Source organism: Caretta caretta, chromosome 9, assembly GCF_965140235.1.
Source record: "Caretta caretta isolate rCarCar2 chromosome 9, rCarCar1.hap1, whole genome shotgun sequence".
Lineage (NCBI taxonomy): Eukaryota > Metazoa > Chordata > Testudines > Cheloniidae > Caretta > Caretta caretta.
This window is the reverse complement of record NC_134214.1, coordinates 3,424,393-3,449,727: the sequence shown is the minus strand read 5'-3', so window position 1 is coordinate 3,449,727 and position 25,335 is coordinate 3,424,393. Positions and strand designations below refer to the sequence as shown.

Sequence of the window (25,335 nt, the reverse complement as noted above, 5' to 3'; positions counted from 1 at the left end):
TCCAGGACTTCCATCTTGGTGGGGCAGCCATCTGCCCCATTCTAATCTATTTTCCAGCGGGGTGGAGAGTAGGACTGAGCCATGTCAGTGCCTGGCTTTCCTACAGAAAGTACGGTGTGTCCTCTCTACGGGACAGTATGGCACAGGGCCGCAGCACACCAATGTCCCCCAGATGAGTCACCCTTCTGACTCATTCCCTGGATGCCCATTCAGGCTGTGTGGCTGGTTCCAAACACTCCACAAAAGCAGAGGAAAGCTGAATGATGGTCTGTTTTCCTGCAGCATGCCCCCAAAAGGGACGGCCTGTAGGCGTGCACCCTCCACCGTACCAGCAGATAATGCATTTTGCAGGGGCGGCGAACACTACCACAGTGTGAACATGCTGCTGGCACCAGACGCCATGAATAGCAACACCAGCATTCACGGACCATGGGTTCACACGCAGTGTCCACGTGGTGGGGACGGGGGATTCAATACAGGGGGCAATCTCAGTGGAAAGGCCCCGGCTCCAGGGCTCGGTTAGGGCTCTTAGGGATGTGGGGAGTGAAATACACAATGGGAGCAGTGACTGCTGGTGGTCAGAACGCCTGGAGCATAGGGACCCTCCAACCAGAAGATCATGTGGGGAAGGTGGCAAGGAGTTTAACACACCAACCCCATTCCACCCAGATGTTCCCTCTCTGGGATGCCTGAGCACTGCACCCCCTTGTAGTGCTCCAGATGTGCAGGCAACTTCATTATGGCTACCCCTTGAGCAGGAGGACTAGGTGGATGAAGAGGCTTCTTTGACCTTCTTCCCTCCCCTGTCCTACAACACACTCATTGAGGGTCACCAGCCACATGGCTCCACAAGAACATCCCCGCAGAAGAGGACCAAGGTGCCTTAGCAATGCAGCATGCAGAACCTTGCATAGCCACTGGACCTACTGAATGGTCAGAGGACAGCAATTTCCAGTGCTGGCAACTTTCATGAGCATGACCTGAAGAAGAGTTCTCTGTAAGCTCGAAAGCTTCTCTGTCTCTCACCAACAGAAGATGGTCCGGTAAAAGATATTCCCTCCCCCATCATGTCTCTCCAAGTACTTACACAGGCAGCTTTGATGGGAATTAATTAGTGTCAACACCTGCTATATTAGATGGATTTTATGAGTGTTGTTTACACTGTCTAAAAAGAGCCAGAGAGACCGGGATCCGAAAGGGACAGTGAAAATAAGCTCGGAGACACTCCTGAGGAATCCATCATATTTTTCCATCTTCCCTCCATGGCTCTAGAAGACAGATGGCTTCATCCCATCCTCCCCCAGCTCCTCTGTCTGTGAAACTGGCTCATATCCTTTCTTTTCACCTTCTCATTCCCCCCCCCCCCCATATTTTAAAATTAATGTCATAATAGTCATTGCAGAGGCAAGGTGGGGGAGGGGGTCGCTTTCATTGGACCAGCTTCTGTTGGTGAGAGAGACACGCTTTCGAGCCAGGCAGAGCCCTTCTCCAGGTACATACGTGACATGTGAGTGACAAATGAAGCAACTTTCACAGACAGGGAAGGTGATTGGCTGAGCTAAGCCAACGAGTTCTTAGGGTATCCCCAGAGCTGCGTAGATCCCACCTCTCTTTTGAGGATCATTGTCTCTAGGGTCCATCCTCTGCCAGGCTGCACGTTGTGCCATTGGCTTTGTGATGCAAGCACCTGGCTTCGGAGTATTAGTTTCTCAGAAATGTTCACATTTCCCAGCATTCAGCTATGTCGATCTATGGAGCATCCTACTCCTGTCTTTGGACAACGATTTATGTGGCTGGATTCTAATCTCATCCTGGTTTTACACCAGACTAAGTTCTTTGACTTCAGTGAAATTATTTCTGATTTACACCAGTTTAAATGGCAGCAAAATCAAGTGCTAAAATCTTTTCAACCACACTCGCTCAGAGCTGCCATCTCAAGTAATGGTATCTTTTTACACCAGGGTGTTCGGAAAGTACAGTGATGCACATCTCACACTGAAATGTTTAAAATCTGCCCCCGCCCATCAGGAACATGCACAAGTGTGATATGCCTCCCTAAATCAGTACCCTAAAATAACTCCACTTGTGCATGACATGTTAGGAATGTGAACCAGCTTATCAAAAACTTGACAGTGAATATTAAACAACCCCCTGAAGTTCTCGGGACATCATCCAGAACCCAAGCAGCCTTTCCATCTTGATTACATGTGGCTTAGAAACACAGGTTTTTAATTAACATCTTCTCATATAATAATAAACGTTATTTAGTTTATGGGGCTTCTCACCTTTTACAATTTCTGTTAGCTTTTCAGCGAAAATGAGACGTAGTTTGTCTTTTTATATATGTATTTGCACCTCATAAACATTTTACGAGGGTTTGCAGCACTTTGTTAAATTGCTATAGTATTGCAATCTCTGATGTTTATTCACACAGCACCTATTAAATTAAGGGAACTAGCCAGAATGCCTTAGTTTTTTTCCCCTAAGACCGGTCATTTATTTATTTTGTTTCCAGATTAATGTTCTTGTAGATGAATCGGAGTGGAGTCATTCGATGAAGCACAGATGTTTATTCCCTGAGGTGATGTTAGATATGTGCACACTTGTCAGGAGCAAACCAATGGTTAAAGGGATTCGACCTCCGCTATGTCTCTCTTCTTCTGGGGCTGCAGCCAAAACTCTGCTTTCTATTTAGAGATGCTGGCTTGAATTCAAACTCAATCCTACAAGCAATTTACCTGGCCACGTCAACTGAGCTCCCATCAGAGCCCTGACTTAAAGAGTTAAAACTCCAGAACAGTGTTCCATAGGACACAGTTTAGGGCATAGCTCTGTTAAAGCTAAGGGACCAGATCCACAGCTGGTGTTCATTGGCCGAGCTCCATTGAAGTCAATGGACCATTAATTTCAATGGAATTACAGTAGTTTACACCAGTTCAGAATTTGCCCAGGGAACCTGATTCTCTTCTAACTTATACCAGTCTTATCCTGTTGTTGCTCTGTTGAATCAGTCTCTGATCTCAGCTACCTCATGTAAATCCAGAGTGAATTCCACTGAAGTCTGTGAAGTTGCTACAAACCGGTGTGCAATCAGAATCAAGTCCCTGTATTTACTATTTGCTCCTCATGTTTGCCCCTCCCACAGTCCCCAGATGACTTCATCAGCCACAGGTAAGCAGGTCTGTTTTATTAAACAGTGTACATTGTGAAGCCATAGCTTTTGATTTTCCTTGCCTTGCACCGTGTCCCTTCATTGACAGCTGTGCATAGTGAATGCCAAAGGCTCCTGAATTAGTCTAATGTGGCTATTGAAGCACTTAGCTGTGGAGTGGCCTTTCCAGCCAGTCTCAGCACATTCATAGTCTTGTTCCCATTCATAGTGTTGCATACCAGCCATGAAAGTGATCTGCTGCAGGTGTAATATTTCAGTGACATAGCTTATAATGGCTCCTTTTGCTCAGCCATACTATCTACTTTCTGTACATGGAGTTTCCCTGATGTGCAACATCCAGAACACATTAGTGCTGAAGCAGAAGAATTGCATTGCTTTGGAAAGCGTTTAGCAAAGTGATGGAAAAGGGAAAGCTGGAGGAGATATACCTTCACCTTGCAATGATGGTGGACCAATTTGCCATCCTTCCCATGAAAAGCCAGATTAAGGTCTTGCTCCTCTTCTACATCCTGCTTTTTGGCTAGATGTCTTGATTCTGTACTTAGTCACACCGTTGTAAATCCAAAATCATGCCTTTGACGTCAATAGACCACATCTGCAGCAGGTGTGAATCATTGGTGCTCCATTGACTCGGGTGGTTATACCAGTTGAGGGCTGGCCCAACGGCGTTATAATGGGTAAAAATAATGGCCTAGCTCTTCCAATGGTGTAAATCAGCATAGTTATAGTGAAGTCAGCAGATCTGGCCCAGTGACTGTGAGATCAGACTCAGGAGTCAAGGTCACAAAGCCAATGATTTTGCATAGTCACCAAAGGACATGTTAATAGTACATACCAGGTTAATTTAACTGTTCATGACAATATCTGCACTTGTAACCTGCTTGCATGTTAACGCTGTTGAGCAAGATTCTGCTCTGACCTGGAATAACGCCATTGATTTCAGTGGAGTTGTTCTGGATTTTCATCAGTGCTTATGACGTTTTGGCCCATTGTTCACAATTCTGAGGGCTACAGGGTCCACATGGACAATGCCGAAGTGGCCAAATTAGGACCTGGTGTAAGCAAGGACAGAAAATGTGTGTCAGTCATACCTGACATTTGGTGGATGTGCAAAATGCCTGTAACTTCCATGCCAATGAGCCAGGAGGTGGTGTACCAGAAAATGGTATTCACTGGGGGGTATAGAAAGTGTATGTGTCTGAGGCAGAATCTCATTTACACTAGTGTTACTCCAGTACCTGGAGTTATGATAGATTCTCACCATTGTGAGATCACTGGTGCAAATCAACATAGCTCCAGTGAAGCGATTGAAGATGAGCATCTGGTGTGCTTTTTCTTACCCCTGGCTGCTGGGTGCATTTCCTAAGCTGTGGCCTCGCTCAGTTTCTGCCCCATCGGCCTGACTTTGGATGGCCATGTTATCGCTAGTACAACCATCCATAGCAAGTGAAGGAGATACGAGTGCTTCACAGGTGCATGCATCCAGCAAGCTACCAGTGTCCACTACATATCTCCTGCCTGGGCATTATTCCATACGTCACACGGAACCTCCACCTCTCCTCTTACAGTCCATGTTTGCCATGATCTTTTACTGCCCGGCTGTAATCACAGACTGGCTGTGAGTTGTTCTGCAAAGAGATCTCTCTCTCTCTCCTTTTCCTATGTGTGTGGATGCTGTTAGTTCAGAGGGCGAAGGGAATGTGTTAATATCTCTGGAACCAGAGGGGGATTTTTCATGGCAATTCACCTGAACAAGCAGTTCTTGCTTCCAGAGTTTGTCTGATGATTATTTCTGCTCCTTTACATTCTTTTTTTTTCCTCAGGAGAGGCTGATACATAGAAAGAGAATTTGGATTCAAGCAGTCCCTGGCACCAGACTGTATTTTCCACTGTTTGTGCTTGGAATACAGCTAGATCTTGTGTCCGTATTCATTTGTTTATCCTTTCTCTTCCCCTCTTCCTCCTCCTCCTGGTCAGTTGTTAGAACCCTCTTTCCCTGATAAGCATTACTTTTTTCAGGTAGGTCATTAAATCATGTCTGAAGAAATATTTAAAACACCCAAATAAAATTAACTTTGCCCATTTGGCTTCCCTAGCTGGGAAGAGACAAGATCAGACACCTGTGAGACCAAGATACTTATCAGATCCTCAAGGCAGCTAGCAAACACCAAGTCTGGATCCTTTGCTGCTAGGAGAATGGTTTTCAAAATAATTCTATCTGGTCATTAGTGCATAAGTATCATGGCCATAAAAATATGCCAATCTTCTAGGGCTTCCGCTGCAAGAGGGGGCCTCGCAGAATGTTGTTCCATCTCTCCCGCTCTCTATCACTGCTGCAATAGCGCTGATTGCCAATGATTCCCAGGCCAAGAGGTGCATACCCAGGATCTACGTACTACAGCCACAGTTCCTGGAACTGGGATGGATTATATATCATTGCTGTCTCTCTAGCTGCCACCTCTGCTCTAGGGTGACATTAGGGACTGATCCTGTGAGGTGCTGAACTCCCTCTTTGAAATGTTTGGCGCTTTCAGCATCCACTGATGTCAGTGGAGTCACTCCTGATTCGCATTGGTGAGTGTTTACAATCAGGCCTTGCGCCTTTCTCATCTAGGCTGCTGGTTCAAGTCTATCCTCAGCCAACAGTGACCAAAAGTCATTACCATTGGATAGCTAGTTGGTGTCTTCTGGAAGATCAGATGGAGATCCCAGTCCAGTTTCAGTGGGAAGTTGATCATACTCCCCGGCAATATACCGCTCTAGCTGGTGCTGGGGTGGGGGCCCATGGCAGCAGGCAGCTCTGATCTGGCCCTGCGGCACACATTCCTGGGCAGAGGAAGAAACGTGTGGTGGAACTGCAACCAGCAGAGAGTTTCTGCTGCTGGGAAGAAATCCTGCTTGGGAATAAGAATAATGAAGAGAGCGGGGACAATGTTGAGTCTCCTGCAGTCTTGCTGCAAAAGAAATGTCAATGTAAAAATAGAATAATTCAGAAATAACCATCTTCCCTGGACTAGATCTCATGGCAGCGAAAGCCCCAAAGCAGAGCAACGCCCTGAGCCAGGGGTTACTTCGAAACCACTTGTAATTCGTGGAAACCAATTTACAAAATTTTGGGTGGTTTGGGAATAAGAAAAATCACTTTACAAATCATCGTCCGCTGCAGGAAAAGCAATTGTCATAGACCCAGATTAAAAAAACATGCCGTGGGGCTTTTTAAGCATCCAGTCATGTGACAAATTAGAGGGACACCAAATAACATAATTTCAACACAGTCAAGCCGTTCATGCTCTGCCGGCGTGGCGATTATCCTCTCAGTTTACACAGATCTTTGCACTCCTGCGGTGCTTTAATAAAAAACATCACTTTCAAACCCTGACATTTTGGTAACAGGAGGAGCAGCGAGCGCTCCCCGCACCTCCAGCAATAAGTCACTGTCAGTTCCCGTTGCTGAGGTTTCTTTGCTTTCTAACTATGAAGCTGTCTGTGCAGCTTGAAATCTTTTCTCTGACACTGAATATTTCACATAGCCCGAAAGAATAACTCACGGGGTCATTAGCTACAGCACTTGCCTGCTTAAAGCTGTGTGAGCCTTTGCAGATTATATTGTAAGAGAGAGGTTTGTGTTTAAACCCATGAAACGGGGAGATCAGCCCCCTAGGGGTGGTAGTATCTCTACCATATTGTTTGCATTACCGTAGTGCCGAGAAGACCCCACTGAGGCTGGCGTTAGGCGCTGGACATACAGATAGCGAGAGACAGCCACCGCTCTGAAGAGTTTACAGTCTGAACAGGCAAGATGGGAAAAGGGGAAGAAAGGAAGGCATATTATCCTCAATTTAGAGATGCGGAAATGAGGCAGGAAGAAATTAAGAGACTTGCCCAACCCCACCCAGGGAATGCATAGCAGAGTGCGTAACTGAACCCAGCTTCCCTGAATCTTTGTCCAGGGCCTTCACCCAGGACTATCCTTCCATGCAGCTGGGGGTGCCTTGATTAGAGAGGTGTAAATCAGGAGTGGCACCCCTGAAGTAAGCAGGGTTACTCAGCTGGAAATCAGCATGAGTGAAGAACCAGGCTCCAGTTTTGATCCCTGCTTCAACCTGGATCACAGGGGCGAGAATATAAAAAGAATGAGGGGGAGATAAATAACAGAGCGTTTTTAAATCTCCAGAGGAGTTTGTTTGTGGTTCAGTTAAGTTTAGGATGACATTTGGGGGCCTTATTTTTTTCAGACCTGATTGCCTATCTAACCAGCCCCCCTGGGCTCCAGATTGTATCCAGCTGGGTGCTTACTCCCACTGAAATCAATGGTCAAGCTACCACTAATGCCAATTACAGCAGTTTTGTGTGATGGTGTATCTGCCCAGGGGAAACATGGGACAGATTCTGCTCTCTATTACTCCAGTGTAAGGTCTATTGAGCCTGATTCTGATCTCATTCAGACTAGTGTAAATTAGGAGTAACTCCACTGTAGTCAGTGAAGTGACACCAATGTAAAACCAGTGTAAGTGTATGAAACCCATTGATTTACTTCAGCTTTACTCCCAAGTAACTCCAAACAGATTTGGTCCTGTGAGTATATTGTGAGCAGGAGGAAAGAGACTGCCCGGTCTGTGTACATATTTCCCAGCCGCTAGCTCTCTGCTTGATCCTGTGAGCTGCCGAATGCCCCCTGCAGTATGGTGAGTGCTTGTTGCTCCCAGCAGTATCTCAGGGTGCTCAGCACTTTGCAGAAATTGGCCATAAATTAGGAATATTAAAGCATGTCAGAGAAGTGCCTATGTGCAAATGGCCCCTTCTTGCTCAGCATGCCTGCTTCCCCTGGGCCTTCGAGGGTCCACTCACTTTACAGACCGAAGCAAGGTTTCACTCCTGTCAGTCCTGCAGAGCTTATTTAGCTATGGAAGCGAGAGCTGGATTCTGTTCTGCCTTGTGCACCGGTGGTAGTGTTGTCAGCTAAGTTCTTTTGGATGAATATCTATCTATCTATCTGTCTATCCCCATACACCCCATCTATCTATCTATCTATCTATCTATCTATCTATCTATCTATCTATCTATCCCCATACACCCCATCTATCTATCTATCTATCTATCTATCTATCTATCTATCTATCTATCTATCTGTATTGTGAAGCACCTAAGAGCCCCAGTTGTGGAGCAGGACCCCTGTGTGCTAGGCGCTGTACAAACAAGAACAACAAGGAGGTCCCTGCCCCACGCAGCTTACATTTGAAGTATTTACTGGTATGGCTTGATCGATCATGTAGGTACTTCTGTGACATCCATCGAACTGAATCTGGGTGCAGTTGTATCTAAGATGGGGTGGAGAGAATCCTAAACCCATAGCTGTATTTCCACATCCCAGCTTCCCATTTTGCATTTGCAAAACTGTTGGTTAGGAAAATCCATCATCTTCTTGGAAGTCACTGACAGAGAATAAGAAGTGGACCTCACAATATTATTTTTACAGTCATTTTTCTGACGGCAGCTTTGCTCTAATATAGCAAGGTTCTACTTCTGTTAAGATTCCTGCATTGAGTCCATAAGGGGCCATATGTCAGGTAGCATCTACACTACCGTATTGCATGACAAGGTGCAATTTAAGGGCCTGGCCCTGCAGTTCTTCCTGATATGTGGATTCTTTACTTACATGAATTGTTCCCTTGACGGCAACTTGCTTGAATAAGGGCTGCAAGATTGGGTACACAATGCTTAGTCAGCATTATCTGCTCTCTATTTCATTCCAATGGTGGATGGTTGGTTTTAAATATATCTTGGATGCCTAATAATTCCAATAAGAACTTTCTAAAAGAAGATCAGACAAGCCGTCCGCAGTATTTAAATCACTATGTTAATGCGACTGAGGTCATGCGGCTCAAACATTACAAATCATTTTCAGATGCCGTCAGCGTATTTTTTTGCGCTTGTCTAGGTCTTCCTGTGACCATTGCTTGGAGAGCCATGTACACACCCAGAGGATTTGCTGCTCGGGGAGGGCTCAAATATCAAAGGGGGAAAAAAGCACTTTGAAACCTAAAAGCTGACCATAAAGCCCAGCACATCATTTTCAGCAGCAGAACATTATTGTTACTCTGCTGACAAACTTCTTTTGAGGGCAGCAGAGCTGTCCAGCACCATTTTAGATTTGTCTTGAAGCCGCACGTAACCAAAATAAATATATGGTTACATGAGAAACTCCATTACATTTTTGCGTCTGGGTTCCAAGCCTAATTGTCAAGTAAGCACAACGCCAGTACATCTGCCCTGATGGATAATGCAGATCGAGGGCCAGATTCCTCCCTGGTGTAATCCAGTTGACTCACACCTGGGATAACTTGGGCCAGGAGCATGGAAGGAAGAGGTGTAAGCTTTGAGGGCTTTGTGTGAAATGTGCGTTCCTACGTAAGGAAGTGAGCTGATGTGATGAATGAGAGCAGGACAGGTAAAGGCACAGACAGTGTGAATACTGAACCCCGAGATGTCTGTGTCTTCATGGAAGCATTACAGGGTTTAAGCGAGGGAAGGTATCTGTTGAATTTTAAAGATGATGTTATATGGTCTTTCATGTACCACAGCTTGGCCTGAGTAGCTGATGCCCCAAGGATTACATTCCCGGTGCTGATTATTAATTACTTCTTCAGCTCTGTAGTATTCTAGCTGCTGTATTTTATGTAGGCGGAGATAGTAGCAACACCTACAGGTAAGATTGCCTAACGCGTCTCATCATAGGGCCATGTTGTCAGTGGTTTGTAACTTTGCTAAACTTTAACAGTCTGGGCTGAAGTTTTTTATGCCAGGTGTCTGCCTCAGGCTGAGTTTCTTTGTTTTGAAAGTTTCAGCAAAACTGGCTCCACCATTTCGCCGAACAAGGTTAGGGGTAAATATGTTTTCTCCCTGTCATGAAAAAAATTCTGCAAGATTTTCACTGAGAAACTTTAGCAAGCCAGGTCTTTTGGAGCAGGGGGCTTGATGTTTGGCAAGGGGGCCACCCTGGGATCAAGGGTGTGCCTTTTGCCTTCCCCAGGAAAATCCACCAAATCTGGCTAATTTATGAGCTACCGAAAATCTCAGTTCACACAGGCTTAGCAGAGACTTGTTAGGATTGGCCAGCCAAATTCTCCAAAGACTCCATTTGCACCGAGTATGCGCCATTCTGGGACCGTGAGGACTGAGCAAGCTTTTCACCCCGGTCTCCCAGTCTTCTGGTGCGCTGCAGTGATGGTGGGCACAGAAACTCAGAGCAGGGTGTCTGGCTCTCCTTTGCTGTCCTGGTGCTCAGGAAGTGTGGAGGAGAAAGAGCAAACCTCCTGGCTGCAATGCAAAGGGGTGAGGAGCAGGGGGAAGAGCCCAGGTGGTGGGAGAATGGCAGAGATAGGGAGGACTAGGGGCAGTGGAGTAGAAGAGTCGTACTTCTGCAGTGGGGGAGGAACAGGGACAGAGGGAGAATGGGGACAGACTTTGAGGCTTAGGAGCCTTGCTGTTTTAGTTGAAGAAAGACAGTGAGCTCAATACACAAGTAATGAACGAAATTCTGTGGCTTGTGTTATGCAGAAGGTTCGACTAGATCAGGGATGGCCAACCTGAGCCAGAGAAGGAGCCAGAATTTACCACTGTGCATTGCCAAAGAGCCACAGTAATAAGTCAGCAGCCCCGCATCAGCTCCCCACCCCGCTCAAGTGTCTCCCACCCTCCTGCAGCACCGCTGATCAGCACCTAACCCTCCATCCCTGCACCTCCTACCTGCCGCAATCAGCTGTTTTGTGGTGTGCAGGAGGCTTGGGGGGTGGGAGGAGCAAGGGCGCGGCAGACTCAGGGGAAGGGGCAGGGCCCTTGAGGGAAGGAGTGGAGTGGGGCTGGGGCCTGGGGCAGAGCCAAGGGTTGAGCAGTGAGCATCCCCCAGCCCATTGGAAAGTTGGCTCCTGTAGCTCCAGCCCCAGAGTCGGTGCCTAGACAAGAAGCCGCAGATTAACCTCTGAGGAGCCACATGGGGCTCCGGAGCCACAGGTTGGCCACCCCTGGGCTAGATGATCTAATGGTCCTGTCTGGCCTAAAAATCTTTGACTCTCTGCAAGGGGCAAGGGCAGAAGGGGGCTGACGGGGAAGAAGAGTTTATAACCACTAGAGTATTTTCTCTTCAAGTAGCAGAGTCTGTGCTCTGGATCTAAAGGTGCCAACCTTGCCGATGTCCCGTGTGCAGCTCACTATGGTTCCACATGATTCCAAATTTTATTCTCAGCATTTTTCCCAAAAAACCCTTGGAAATGGCACCCAATAAGCCTGCATTGAAAGAACATTTTTAACGTTGCAAAGTCAAGCATTCAAAAATTAGGAAATGCCAATGTTAAGGTTGTCTGCATCCCTTTGTGACTTTGCTTTATGACCCAGGCTGTAATTACAATGATCACATCCTGTTTTTTTCACATCACCCCTGCCTCCCTCAGTGCACAGAATGGACCTGCTCTGGGGATGAATCAGGGTTATGCAGAGAAGGACGGTTGTCCATAGGACCCAGTCTCATTTGTTGCTGATGCAGGAAGGTTTGTAGGCAATGAGATAGGGGATTGCTGGAAGAGAATTTGCTGTTTTTTAGTTGACTGGTGCCCTGGAAAATTGGATTCTATCCCTGCCTCTACCATAGAGTTCCTGTGTGTCGCTGGGCAAATCACTTAACCCAAAATGTTCACAGGTGGTCACTAACTGTGTGTTCCTCATTTTCCAGGTGCCTGACTTGAGACCCAAGGTCTGATTTGCAGAAGTGCAGAGCGCTCACAGCAGCAACTGATGTCAATGAGAGCTGTGCTCTGAGCAAATAAAGTGCTATAATGCTAATTACTCTGAAACATCAGGCCGTAGGTGTCTCAGATTGGGCACCCCAAGTTAGAAGAGACTTTTTACCTTAGTCTCTCTCTGCCTCCCCTTTAGGACCATGGGGATTATACCACCTCCTCACCTCACAAGCGTGTTACAAGAAATTCATTAGTGTTTAGGAATCACTCAGATACTATAGCAATTAGCACCAGAGACAAGCTCATGAGGAAATTAATAATTCTCTCTTCAGAGCAGAGTTTGAATAGTGTGCAATAAATAAAGCCTGGGGCCACGCTTTATATGATGAGGATAAAAATAAATATTAGGTGTCTAATCACATAACAGAAACAATGAACAATTGTAAGGAGCAAATAAATATTTTATAGCTAACTATGAGTAGTTAGTACAGGCCATCCTGTGCACCGAAAGAGGCCAGGGATCTCTGGAAAAAATACTGGGTGATCATGTAACTGACGATTGTACCATAATGTATGCGCACAAGGGGCTGTATTACAGATGGACGGGCAGCCCTTAATTCCGGCATTTTTCCTACTTTTGAGAGTTTGACTATGAAACTTTAGTATTCTTTTAATGCAACTTTTTTGTAGGTCATTATGTGCAGAGCAGCTTTCATCACAAAGCACTTTGCAGACTATAGCCTGATCCTGGTCCCACAGAACTCAAAAAGTAAAGATTAGCCTTGACCTTGGCAGGAGAAGGATCGGCCCATTAAGGGATATAAGGTACCGTCCATTGCTGAAATTAGGTACAGATACAGTAGAGACAGTGTTCACAATGACCACTCATTGGGGTTCAGGTCAGTCATGTTGCGTCCCCTTTCTATTTACTATTTGTGAACATCCATGACAATAGGATTTTTGTTTGGAGAATGATTGTTCTTTGTGGGTGAAATTCACACCTATGCAAAGAGCCAGCCTAAGGCCTATGTGAAATTTCCGTCCCACTTGAGCCCTACAAGTCCTTGTGCTGAACCGTGGCACAGGGATGAGGTTCATGATGTACAAATACCAAGCTATGCATGCAAAGCAGGTATTCCTGCATAAACCACAGGATCAGTTATTTGCTATTGGTTACTTGTCATTCCTCATTCTTTAGACTTCTCTTTAAACCTCTGGGCTATGCAACCAGTGAAAAGAAAGAATCTTACACAGCATGGGATACACTTAAAATGTTGCCAGCATTGCTCTTCCCGTATAGCTATACCAACAAACCCTTCTAATGCAGAGGCAGCTCGTACTGCCAAAAAGGTCCTTTTGCCGGTATAGCTCATGCCAGTGCAGCGGAGAGAAATAAGCGATAAGTGCATCTTCGCTAGGGCTTTTCCTGGCACTGCTGTGTCAGGAAAAAAACACCAACCAAAACCCAAATGAAAACAAACAAATAAAACACACCACCCCTAACGGATATAGTGATGCCAGCTAAACTTTTAAGTGTAGACCAGGCTTGTATCTGAGGTGTCTAATCACATAACAGAAACAATCAACAACTGTAAGGAGCAAATAAATTCATAATGTTCCAATGCTGAAGATGAAAGGTCTCAGTTCATCAGATAATTTAACTTGTAATGAAGAATCCAACTGGCACTAGATGAGATGCAGCCACCTCTTGGCTGATTAATGTTTGCAAAGATAATTGAAGATGAAGAGCACTATGCAATTTATCATTTCTGTTGTTGCTCTTTGTTATAATGCAGCAGCTGTTTAGCAGATTACAGCATCACGACACAATGATTTAATTATGATGGGGCATCATCACTGAATGGGTGTGTTTCTAGAGGGGTCCCGTGGGAATATGTTCTTGGCCCTACGCTATTGGAGAATTTTATTAGTGCCCTGGAAGAAAAAATAAAATCCTTACTGAAAAGGTTTGTGGATGACACGAAAATTGGAGTGGTAAATAATGAAGAGAACAGGTCATTGATGCAAGGCTCTCTGGATCACTTGGTAAACTGGGCACAAAAAAATAATAGACATTTTAATATGGCTAAATGTAAATGTATAATACATCTAGGACCAAAGAATGTAGACCATACTTACACAACGGGAGACTCTACCCTGGGAAGCAGTGACTCTGAAAACTACTGAAAAAGGGAATAGATAATCAGCTGAACATGAGCTTCCGCTATGGCCAAAAAGGCTAATGCGATCCTTGGAGGCATGAACAGGGGAAACTTGAGTACGAGCAGAGAGGTTATTTTACCTTTGTATCTGACACTTGTGCAACCGCTGCTGGAATCCTGTGTCCAGTTCTGGTGTCCACAGTTCAAGAAGGAGGTTGATAAATTGCAGAGGGTTCAGAGAAGAGCCATGAGAATGATTAAAGGATTTGAAAACTTGCCTTACAGTGACAAACTTAAAGAGCTGAATCTATTTCACTTAATAAAGAGAAGATTAAGGGGTGACTTGATCACAGTCTATAAGAATCTACATGGGGAACAATATTTAGTAATGGGCCCTTCAGTCTAGCAGAGAAAGGTCTAAAATGATCCAATGGCTGGAAGTGGAAGCTAGACAAACTCAGACTGGAAATTAGGTGTACATTTTTACAGGTGAGAGTAATTAACCATTGGAACAGCTTACCAAGGGTCATGGCAGATTCTCCATCACTGACAATTTTAAAATCAAGATTGGATGTTTTTCTAAAAGCTCTATTCTAGGAATTATGTTGGGGACATTCTCTGGCCTGTGCTATACAGGAGGTCAGACTAGATGATCACAGTGGTCCCTCCTGGCCTTCAAATCTATGAATCTATGGTGAAAATGTTGGTGTCCATTTGAAGTAACAGGAATTTGGAATTTGGCCAGAATACCAGGGCAAACGTAGTAAGTGTCATGGGATCTTTAATAATCACAAGTGGCCAAAGGCTTCAGCTTTACATCTCAGCTATAAGACAGCAGGTGTGATTTTGAAGTAACTTATATGGAGTAAATTGGGGAGTAACTCTGCTGAAGTCAGGGCATTTCTACCAGAGCAAAATCAACATAAATAAGATCAGAATCAGTCCCAGCAGCCCCAGCTCACCAGCACCATACTGAGGATTGGTTCAATATTGACTAAGAGGGAAGAATGTGGCCTACTCATTATTATTATTTATTACTATTATGGTAGTAGTGTCTAGAGGCCACCAATCAAGGGACAGGGCTCTGTTGTGCTAGGCGCTATACATACATTTATAACAAAAAGATGGTCTCTGGTTCCATTTCCTCCAGCACCGAGCATTGTTTGGAGACTCCCATCCAGGCCCATCTGGACTCCCTTTATTGGTAATGATGGCATCAGAGCCCAGAGTAGGGTGACTAAGGGTTATCATGTGCCCCCGCCCTTTTTCGCCAGACCTTTGCCATCACACTAAGCCTCATCATCATTTATAATTCTTCGATTTCCCCCTTGCTGTCGGTGAATTCCACTTTCCGAATTCCGGGGATGTGAATAAAAAGCTGTGAGTGGTGCAGAAGAGGTTGAGAGCCCAGCCCTGTGGGGAAAGGTACTGCCTGGAACTGCAAAAGCTGGGAGCTCAGTATGGAGCACTGATGATTTTTTCACGTAACCACATATCTTTCATTTTGGCAGTTCCGTGCCACAATGCTAAACTCTAACCTTGCATTCAATGTCATGCTTCTATAGCCACATTTGTAATTAGCTTTAAGAGTAAAGTATGTGTTCCATTGCAAAGGCATATACTTTGCTACACTTTGGCGGGTCAGTGGCTCCTTAAAAACGTTTGGCTGGATGGATCGAAAAGAGTTTATTTCAGGTAATGAACCACATCAGCACAAATGGCTACACTGGACAAAAGAATCAGTGTAAAAAAATTGAAAGCCCTTGTTTTTTTCCTTACCTAAACCTGGAAGACTAAGCTGGCTCAATAGATGTCATCTTATATTTAGTAAGACACCAATTCACAGTTACATGGCTCCGTGGACAGGGAATAGGCTCTACAGCTCTGCGTTTCTAGGTTGCCAGTTTGACTCCACACCAGGTCGGTAGAGACTAAAAATTGCCACCATCTGATGGGTTTTTTTGGTGGTCTGTTTGAAATGAGATGGTGCTGTCTGTCCAGGCCCTAGAGGAAAACTGTCCATATCAGTTTATTTACCATCGCAATTGGTAAAGCTCTTTATAGTCTTGGCAGTGGGGCCACGGACTTGGGCATGGAGGATAGACAGTATTTTTCACTCCAAGACATGTCCTTTCCCCTCATAGTTGGGGAGGTGTGAGGAAAGCCTGCCCTGCAATCAACTTTCCTGGACTATTTATTATTATTATTATGGTCCTCCAGGATGCCTGTGATTTGGTTTCTCCCACAAGTACTTAATTCAGACCCAAATGGCATTTTAGACATTGGAAACTATTAATAAAAAGTCTAACATTCCTCCAAAATGTTATAGACTTTGATTTTGTAAATTAACTTCACTTTGTGGGTTTTGCCCTTTCATAATCTATGTAGCTGCAAGGAGTCATCTTAAATGGAAGTGACACAACAAAAGGCTACTTTTGACAGTGTGCAGGTTTAATAATAGAGATCCTAGGATGATTCTTTCCTTCTGAAGCAAAATTTATCTTTATTCAGAAAACATGTGTGCACATTGTTAATGCACAGTGTATGCATTACATCTTTTTGGCTTTCATTGTGTGAGTGTGTGTGTGTGTGTGTGTGTAAAGAGACATTCTTATAGTCATCTGCTCTCTGGCAATATATACACACACACACAAAAAAGGTGAATTAAGTGATTAGTCCCATTCCATACCAGTTCAGGATCTGAAAGTGTTTCCATTCTTCCAACTTGCTTTTTCGAGGTTTGATATAACCCAGCCATACTTACTTGCACTTTTGTAAGTGAAAACCATAGTGACTATATTAAAATACTGCAGCTTCTCTGGTCATGAGTTCATGATGTGGTCACTTGGCTTTGGAGCTTTAAAAAAGACACATTACAATGGGTAAAACACTATGTTTTACTAAACTGAAGAAGGCACCATACTTTAAACAATTCAAGATGGCTGACACAGCAGACAAAGGAGTAAGAAAAACAATATTGGACATTCCTCCCCAGCAATAATAGCATCATACAATGCTGGGCTGGATTCTGTTCTTAGATACATTTATGTAAATCTGGTGTGATTCCACTGACATTGCTCTGGTTTTACGTTGTTATAACTGAGATCAGAATCTGGCCAACTGACTTCTGAGGTAAAAGAGCTACCTGCTAGGCTCTCAGCGGATGTAAATCAGTGCAGTGCCATTAACGTCTGCAGAGCTACAATGACTGATGCCTGCTGAGGATCTGGCCTGAGGTGTTTAGTTCTTTGGCATCAAGTATAATAATTATCAGACCTGCTTGAAATGGAGCTTTTGTTTTTCATGAACATTTTAGAGAAAAACAAAGAAATTTTGCTTTCATTGGGATTTTTTGTGAACAATTTCAGTTTTCACCAAAAAAAATTCAGATCATTTTGGTGGGAAAAATCCCACTTTCTCTACCTTTTAACATTTCCCCCACTTTTTTTCCACTGGAAACCCCTATTTTTGATGGCAGATGTTTTAGCAAACATTGTGGCCAGCTCTAACAACCACAGTGAACTAAATCCTGGTGTTCTTACTCCATCCTTACTCAAGTAACATTTCCATTGAGTAAGAATTGACAGCATATGGCTCAATCTGAGAAAATGTTCTATACCTTTGGCAGGTTTCAGAGTAGCAGCCGTGTTAGTCTGTATTCGCAAAAAGAAAAGGAGGACTTGTGGCACCTTAGAGACTAACAAATTTATTTGAGCATAAGCTTTCATGAGCTACAGCTCACTTCATCAGATGCATTCAGTATTTCACAATGATTATGACTGCTGGGAAGTAGAGACTCTGAAAAAGATTTGGGAGTTGTGGATAATGAGCTGAACATGAGCTCCCAGTGTGATGCTGTGGCCAAAAAGGCTAATGCAACCCTGGGATGCATAAACAGGGGAATCACAAGTAGGAACAGAGAGGTTATTTTACTTCTGTTTTTGGCAGTGATGCGACCTCTGCTGGAATCCTGTGTCCAGTTCTGGTGTCCACAATTCAAGAAGGATGTTGACAAATCGGAGAGGGTTCAGAGAAGAGCCAAAAGAATGATTAAAGAATTAGAAAACATGCCATATAGTGACAGACTCTAGGAGCTCAATCGATTGAGCTTTAAAAAGAGAAGGTTAAGGGGTGACTTGATCACAGTCTGTAAGTATCTACATGGGGAGCAAATATTTAATAATGGTCTCTTCAGTCGAGCAGAGAAAAGTCTAACGCAATTTAGTGGCTGGAAGTTGAAGCTAGATACATTCAGATTGCAAATAAGGAGTAAATTTTAAACTGTGAGAGTAATTAACCCTTGGAACAATTTACCAAGGGTTGTGGTGGATTCTCCATCACTGATCATTTTAAAATCTAGACTGGATATTTTTTCTAAACAATCTGCTCTAGGAAGTATGTTGGGGAAGGTCTCTGGCCTGTACTATACATGGGGTCAGACTGAATGATCACATTGGTCCCTTCTGATCTTGCAATCGATGAATCTATGAAAAGCAGGCACTATACAGACTGCAGACTTTTACAGCTTTGGAGCCATGTCATTCCATGGTGATTTATGCAAAATGCCCATTGACTTTGGTGGAGTTCAATCTGTGGGATGATGGGTGAAGTCTTCCTCTGAGATTGTACCACACCTGCGACTCCACTCCTGACTGAAGCCTCTGCTTGCTGCTAAAATGCAAACAATAAATCAACATGAATGAATCCCCGGGAGAATATATAATTGGAATTTGCCAGGTGATGGACTGAACCACACCGATGTACTCCGTCATGACGTCACAAGCTGGTGATAGCAGAAAGGCTGCTTGAATGAAGTTGCCTGTTCTGGAGTGCCAGGAATGCTGCAAATGCATCATAGTGTAGAGCTCCATTTTTAACATGCAGCAGCTCATTCTGATTCTGTAACACTTAGTCAACTGGTGAGCACTTACTCACAGGAGTAGGCCCACTGAAGCCAGTTTAAATCAGTGAGTAAATCTTCTTAGAAATCACAGCCCAGTGCTTTGTGTGTAGAGACTAGAATTCTTCTTAAACTTTGACACGCTCATGTTTGTTCCAGACAAATGAGCAGAATTCCAGTTAATATTATTCTTTCCACAGGAACATTGAAGTAATAATAACGTACCCGTAACACAATCAGGCAGCCCCTTTAAGAGCAGGTCCTGCAAGCCCTGGCATAATTGGAGAATTGGCCCTTTAAGAATGGGGAGGACTGGGAAATGTAGTCTCCAGAAGAGATTGTTGGTGGTCATATGACTGGGGGAGGGGTTAGTTGATTGGCCAGGATGATTATATAACTAGCAGCCCGCTGTTCAGTGGGGAGGGTGGGGGTGTGATCTCAGGTTGGTCTGCCCATGGTAGCAGGCTTGGGAAGACAGCTGGTGGAACAGAGCAAGAAAGAGAAAGGCTCTAGGGACTGGACAGAGAAAGACCCCAAGGAGGGACCAGAAGGAAGTTGTATGGATGGCTGTTGAAGGGAGATAATGCTTGTACTTATTTATGGAGCCTGGAGGGGACTTGCAGCCAGGATAGAACCGAGTCTCCCTTCTGTGGCCCTGCGCCAACAGGGCAAATGGGCTGCTGAGCCCAGGATGGGGCTAGAAGAGAAACTGTAGTCCAGCGAGGGAGAATATATTGTGTGACCCTGTGAGGGTGCAGCTTGGGCCAGCAGAGGAAGAGCCATGTAGTCTAAGGAGGGATAGGAGCTATTGTTTCCTTTTAGTTTGATTTGTTAAGTCAGGAAGGGGCGAACTCTTGTGTCTTAGCAGGATGGCTGAGACAGCCCAGTGAGCCAACAGTGCTGGGGACAAGGAGAAGACAGTGGGTCAGTTGGAAGGGGGGCGGTGCCTGAGGCATGAAGCGACAGCTACCAAGATGATCATGTCACACGACCTACGTATAGCTCATAAGAGCAAGTGTGCGTCGGGACAAAATTCTCCTACAGCCCTGGCTGGTGAAGGCCAGTCATCTTTAAGCAGATTTAATCATTGAGTTCAGCTGAGGAGGCTTAAAAACCCAGGATGGGCCTGCTTTTTTAGTAAATGAAAACAGGTTTGTGGGATGCTGAGCAGCATGCACTAAGCGAGGGCTTAAGACTGGGCCAAACCTCCAATGGTAGCACATGGTGGACAATGCTGAATATAAATGCTTATACTATGGGGTAACTTTGCAACGCGTTGTTGTATGTGGTATTTAGAGCCCAGTCCAACCCCCTCTGACTTCAATGAACTTTGATTGGACCCTTGGGCCCCCATTAACATGAATTCTTGACACACCTGGATGAAAAGTCACCTCCAGGGGTTAATTTTTTGGTTGCCATTAAGTTTTAGAAGAAAATAGAACGGCTCAAACCAGTGTCTTTCAACCATTTCAAGTTGGCAGCCACTTATTCAAAGACAAAAAGCTCTGCAACCCCTTTATATTTCCTATAAAAGTAAGAGTTAAAAAAATGCATCCATGATAATGGCAAGCCTGCCTAACTTATTTTGTGTGGGTTTGGAAAGTTTGACAGAAAATATTTGATCCTGAAGGGTAAGGGCCTGAGGGGAGTGGGGCAGCCAGGTTTTCTTTTCCTTGGATTGCCATGAAGTTTTCAACATCTCATGACCTCCTCTCCCCCATTGCCTTTGACAATCCCTGAGTTGAGAAACGCTGCATTCAATTTAATTATTTATTTTATTTATTTGCATTTAAGATAAAAGAGGCCTGTCTAAGGCTCTAGGTGCACTAACATAATTATACAGTAATACAATTAGATGAAAGGTCACCAGCATTAAAATCAGCAGTTCCACAGGAGCTCAGTCAGCCAGTCACCTACTCTCTTCATCATCTGGGAAGCATGCCCTCAGCCTTCTCCAGCAGCCCTGTCAAATAGGTGTCTTTTGCAGCATGCCCAGAAAGTCACCAGATTTGGGCTTTAGTTGGGGATTGGTTGATTTAGTTGGGGATTAGTCCTGCTTTGAGCAGGGGGCTGGACTAGATGACCTCCTGAGGTCCCTTCCAACCCTGATAGTCTATGATTCTATGTTGGATCAGTGGGGGTGGGAGGCAAGTTCTGAAGCCTACAGAGAAAACACCCTGCCAGCCGCTCCCTCTTTTATAACATGGGGGATCCAGCTTGAGCTGCCTGGCTGCCTGGGGCCATGGTAGTGTGACCTGGGCAAGAGAGGTGATCCCCAGGTAGGCTGGTGCCAGAGCAGTTAGGGCTTTATAAACCTTAAATTCCACCTGGAGACCAATGCAGACCCCAGAGCACAGGTGTCACTTGCTCCCAACAAGATGCTCTTCTCCATAAGCAAGTGGCTGTGTCCTGTGCCAGCTTCACTCTCTGAATGGTTTTAAGATGCAGCAGCCCCATGTCCAGCACATTGCATTGCCTAATTGTAAGGTCACAAAAGCAGGGATAAGAGTGGTACACTCCACATCCAAAAGGAAGGGCTGCAGCTTTGGAAACAGGCATGGATGGGAAGAAAGTTATTTTGCAACAGACATTTACTGTTGTTGTGGTTTATATCGGTTCTGCCACATTTTGCTGTCCTCCTTGCCTGGAGAGGGAGTTATACTTTTTTTCACAGCTGGTTAAAATATTGTCCATTTCTTCTTTTATAACCATCCTCATAAGGGTAGATGGTGGGCCAGTAGATTTAGTTCTGGGGGCTACCAAGTTTCCACAATAGTTTTGCAAGCCAAACACATAAGAGGAAGCTACTTATAAAATTTCTTCTCGTTCCCTACTGGGTTTTGGGAGGGTTATTGCAAAATCAAAGCAGTAGCAGTGACAAAAATACCCTTTCCTTCTTTTGTCAAATAAAGAAGGGGTCTGCAAATGTTCATATCATGAATTTTCCACAAGCAGGAATTTTATGCTTCTTTAAGATTGGGACAAAGAGTACTTTGCATTGTACGAACCCTTTTGCAAATGGAAGAAGAAGGACAGGCAATAAAGAAGATGACAGACTCATATTTTCCTGGTATTTCAGGCAACTAAATGGGCACCATGGCTTTGCCTATTAAAAAATGGCTCTCTGCTTTCACAGCCGGCCCTCTGTGGCAGTGTCCATAATTAAGATAAGCATACATGCCACTGAAAGACCGACGTCCCTAGGACAGATGTACAAAACAGCCTGCCTTTCTATATACACCTCATTTAATTTACAACAGGAATAACCAGCTAATAAAAATGCACTATTTGTATTTTTTCTCTCTAAAGTACATATTGCCCTTCTACAGTCATTCCTGTAGTCTCACGAATTACTGCTGTTTAAAGACATTCCAGGACATCATGTTTTCTCTATTATTGGTTGCAATACTAAGAGCTCAGAGGAAAGGTAATGCTACCAAAGATTATTCCTCTCCCAGGAATGTCTCTGATTCTTTTTAAAAAAACCCTAGACCTTTAATTACAACCTAATCATCTTGATCCGAGCAATAAATATAACAAATGTGAGGCAAGAGTGTGTGTGTGAGTGAGAGGGAGAGAAAGGTTTAGGGCAAGGATCAGTGGAAAATCTTTAGAAATGATGTAAGTGAAAGCAAAGGCAGGGATTGGAGTTTGGAGACTACAGCAGAGACTATAAAAACTCTGAAAGAAAGCTGAGTGTTAGGGATAAGTTAGGGTGGGAGATCCTAGCAACATCCATCAAAGTTGGGATTGCTTGTATCCAAGGCAAGGTAAGATAAGCGACGAACGGGGCGGGTGGGGGGGGGTCTGGGATTTTTGTGTGTGTCTCTTGCTTTGTTTACAGAAACCCTTTAAATATTTGCTTTATTTGTCAAGTATATGAACATTGAACATTTTGAAATTAACAAGCAAGCACAAAATACACACAGGCACATGTCTGATGGGAAAAGTGCAATTCCTCTTTGCATTTTGGGGTCTGACAGTAAGAAGCACATCTCTTAGTAATTTGGGTACTGGAAATGAACTAATAATAGAAGACAGAGACATATTTCCGTTAGCTAACGAGTTAGCATTTAAACAAGTGTCAAACAACACATCCCTATTGAAGAAGCTGTTTTCTTTTATGCTTGTGCAGTGCTTAGAAGATGTAAAGTGCTCTCTAGATGCTAAATCATAGTGGTATTTTACTTGTTTTTCCTTGATTTTTCCCTTTTGTGTGTTATGTTCTACTCAGAATAAATCAAATGCATTTTATGGCTCTAAAGGAATTAAAGAGCCAATCTAGTTAAATAGCTAGATTGATTGCTTTGCTTTAATAAATAACGTATTTTTAGTGACATGTTTACATGGCTGTTACCTGTAACATGTTTTAAGGCACAAGATGAAGAAATTAGATCCAGGAAAGCTCTTAGCCAGCAAGTTCTTTATCCATTTCTTTTTGTAAAGCTCCTGTGTCTACAGAAGAGCATTAAGGATAAAGGGACATCCTAATATCAATGATGGGCCAGATTTGGAATAACTCAGGTTTGCACTGGTGTAACTGAAAGCATAGTTTGGCCCAGTGGTTGTAATTGTGCTTTCTTCATACAGGGCTCAAAATCTCACTCTCTCTCAGCTGCCGTAACTGGGGTCACTTAGTGTGTAAATGTAAAGGACTTTCAGGTCTGCACTCTGGAGACTGCTGAGGTAACAGGGGGAGTTTTCTCGGGGAGCCAACATGGGCTTTGTTCACTGGGGTTCAAATCTCTGCAGTTCTTAAAACACAGGAGCGTGCACTACAGTCTTACTCGGCTGCTCACTTTAGAAGCTGCATCCTCTCTAATGGGTAGAGCATAAGAGTTGAGAATCAGGAGGATTATTCATGACGCTGACCCTGATTCATTATGAACTTGGGGGGCGTCACTTAACTTCTTTGGACCTCAATTTCCCATCTATAGGATGGAGATAATCCTGCTGGCCTTTCTTTGTAGAGCACTTTGAAGTCTATGGATAAAAAAAAACACTGTGAAAGAAATTATCGAGATTCTATAAGTGCAAAATATTACTATTCGGAGCAATGGTGCTTATCAGTACTCACTGCTGATTTCAGATGGATCAGGGTTTGTATAACTCGAACTTCGTCTAACTGCTAAGTGTATCTCTGAGTTCTAGGACTGTTATTTTACTGAGCGGGTTCAAAACATTACAGTTTACAACATGCATCAACTGTCTACAGCTTGCCTGTAATATGATTGTAACTCACCTTTATATGCTTCTGAGTTAGCCCAAAGAAATAGATCACCTACAATTTCAACCTACAATACATCTTCACCCAGCTGTACATTTTTTCTTCACCAATAACCAGGTTTGATCTTTGTTCAAAAGGGTTACATGTGTCTATCATCCATCCCAGCTAATATTTGGGCCATTGACCTTACCATTGTAATGACATTCTTCTCTTTTTCAGAGCTGATCTCAAGAGCTTTATCTGTATAATTATGGAAGTATATTTTAGCTGGTCGTCATGGGCACTATTCTCTGCTGTAATAACGTATTCTGTACTTATCTGTATGCAGAACTTCCACTTATGTCCCTCCACTGTTAAGAAAAGAGAAATTTGCTCTGCACGTATGAATAAAAACCTAGTATCTATCTCTGTACATTTCAGGTCTGTGTATATTTCCTCTTTCTGATTGTTTTAAAGATTTGTTTTCTTTATTTTGAAATGCTGAAGACATACAAGCCTGTGACACTGAAGAGCTGTTAGTTCTTAGCCTGAAGAGCAAAGAAAACTTTTGCAAAAAAAAGTCTTAAAAAGGAAATGTAAAAGTGATTAGAAACATTTAGAAAAGTTGGCCTGCTTATTTGGTAAATATATAAATGATTTAGGAGCTGAGCATTTGTTGGCAATGGATAACAGTCTAATAAAGTTTTGTTTTCCAGAGTGCATACCAAGAATGCTGTAGTTCTTTCAATGATCTTGCCTAGCAAAGGTGGAAATAGGTGCTTCTCATTAATGGCTCTTTTCTTGTATGTTGTAAAAAATCTGCTTATCTAGCACTTTTCCCTTAGCCTTCTAGGTGGATTTTGTCAGAGTCATTTGTGATTGATACATTTTGATGTCCAAGCATGATTGCCTTCAGACAAAGTTTTTTTCATTTGCTGTTATTAAATGTTTGTTTGTGGTGGGTGATAGGTACAGATTGTTCTTAGTTTTGCAAGCTGTCCAAATTGTGTAACTCCTGCTAATTCCCAGGAAAACGTTCCTAGAATATGCTGCATGGACTATTTGGACTGTACAAAATATTCAAATGAGCAAACAATGACCATGCCTGATTATCCTCTCCCTACTGCTTTTGCATCTGTGTAACTCCATGGACCGCAGCTGAG

The 25,335-nt window shown here is 43.8% G+C and overlaps 1 protein-coding gene across 13 annotated transcripts in view; it reads left to right on the top strand.

Moving 5' to 3' along the window:
- Positions 1 to 25,335, top strand: part of OSTN (osteocrin) — a 171,483-nt gene that overhangs the window by 125,399 nt on the left and 20,749 nt on the right. Inside the window, exon 1 of one of the 13 annotated variants that reach the window (XM_048864240.2) lies at positions 22,360 to 22,736. The exons of 11 other annotated variants lie outside the window; for them this stretch is intronic. The gene's annotated coding sequence lies outside the window, so the exon portion shown is untranslated. Of the gene's footprint in view, positions 1 to 22,359; positions 22,737 to 25,335 lie in introns of those variants that run through there. One more of the 13 variants, XM_048864241.2, reaches the window with a different exon arrangement.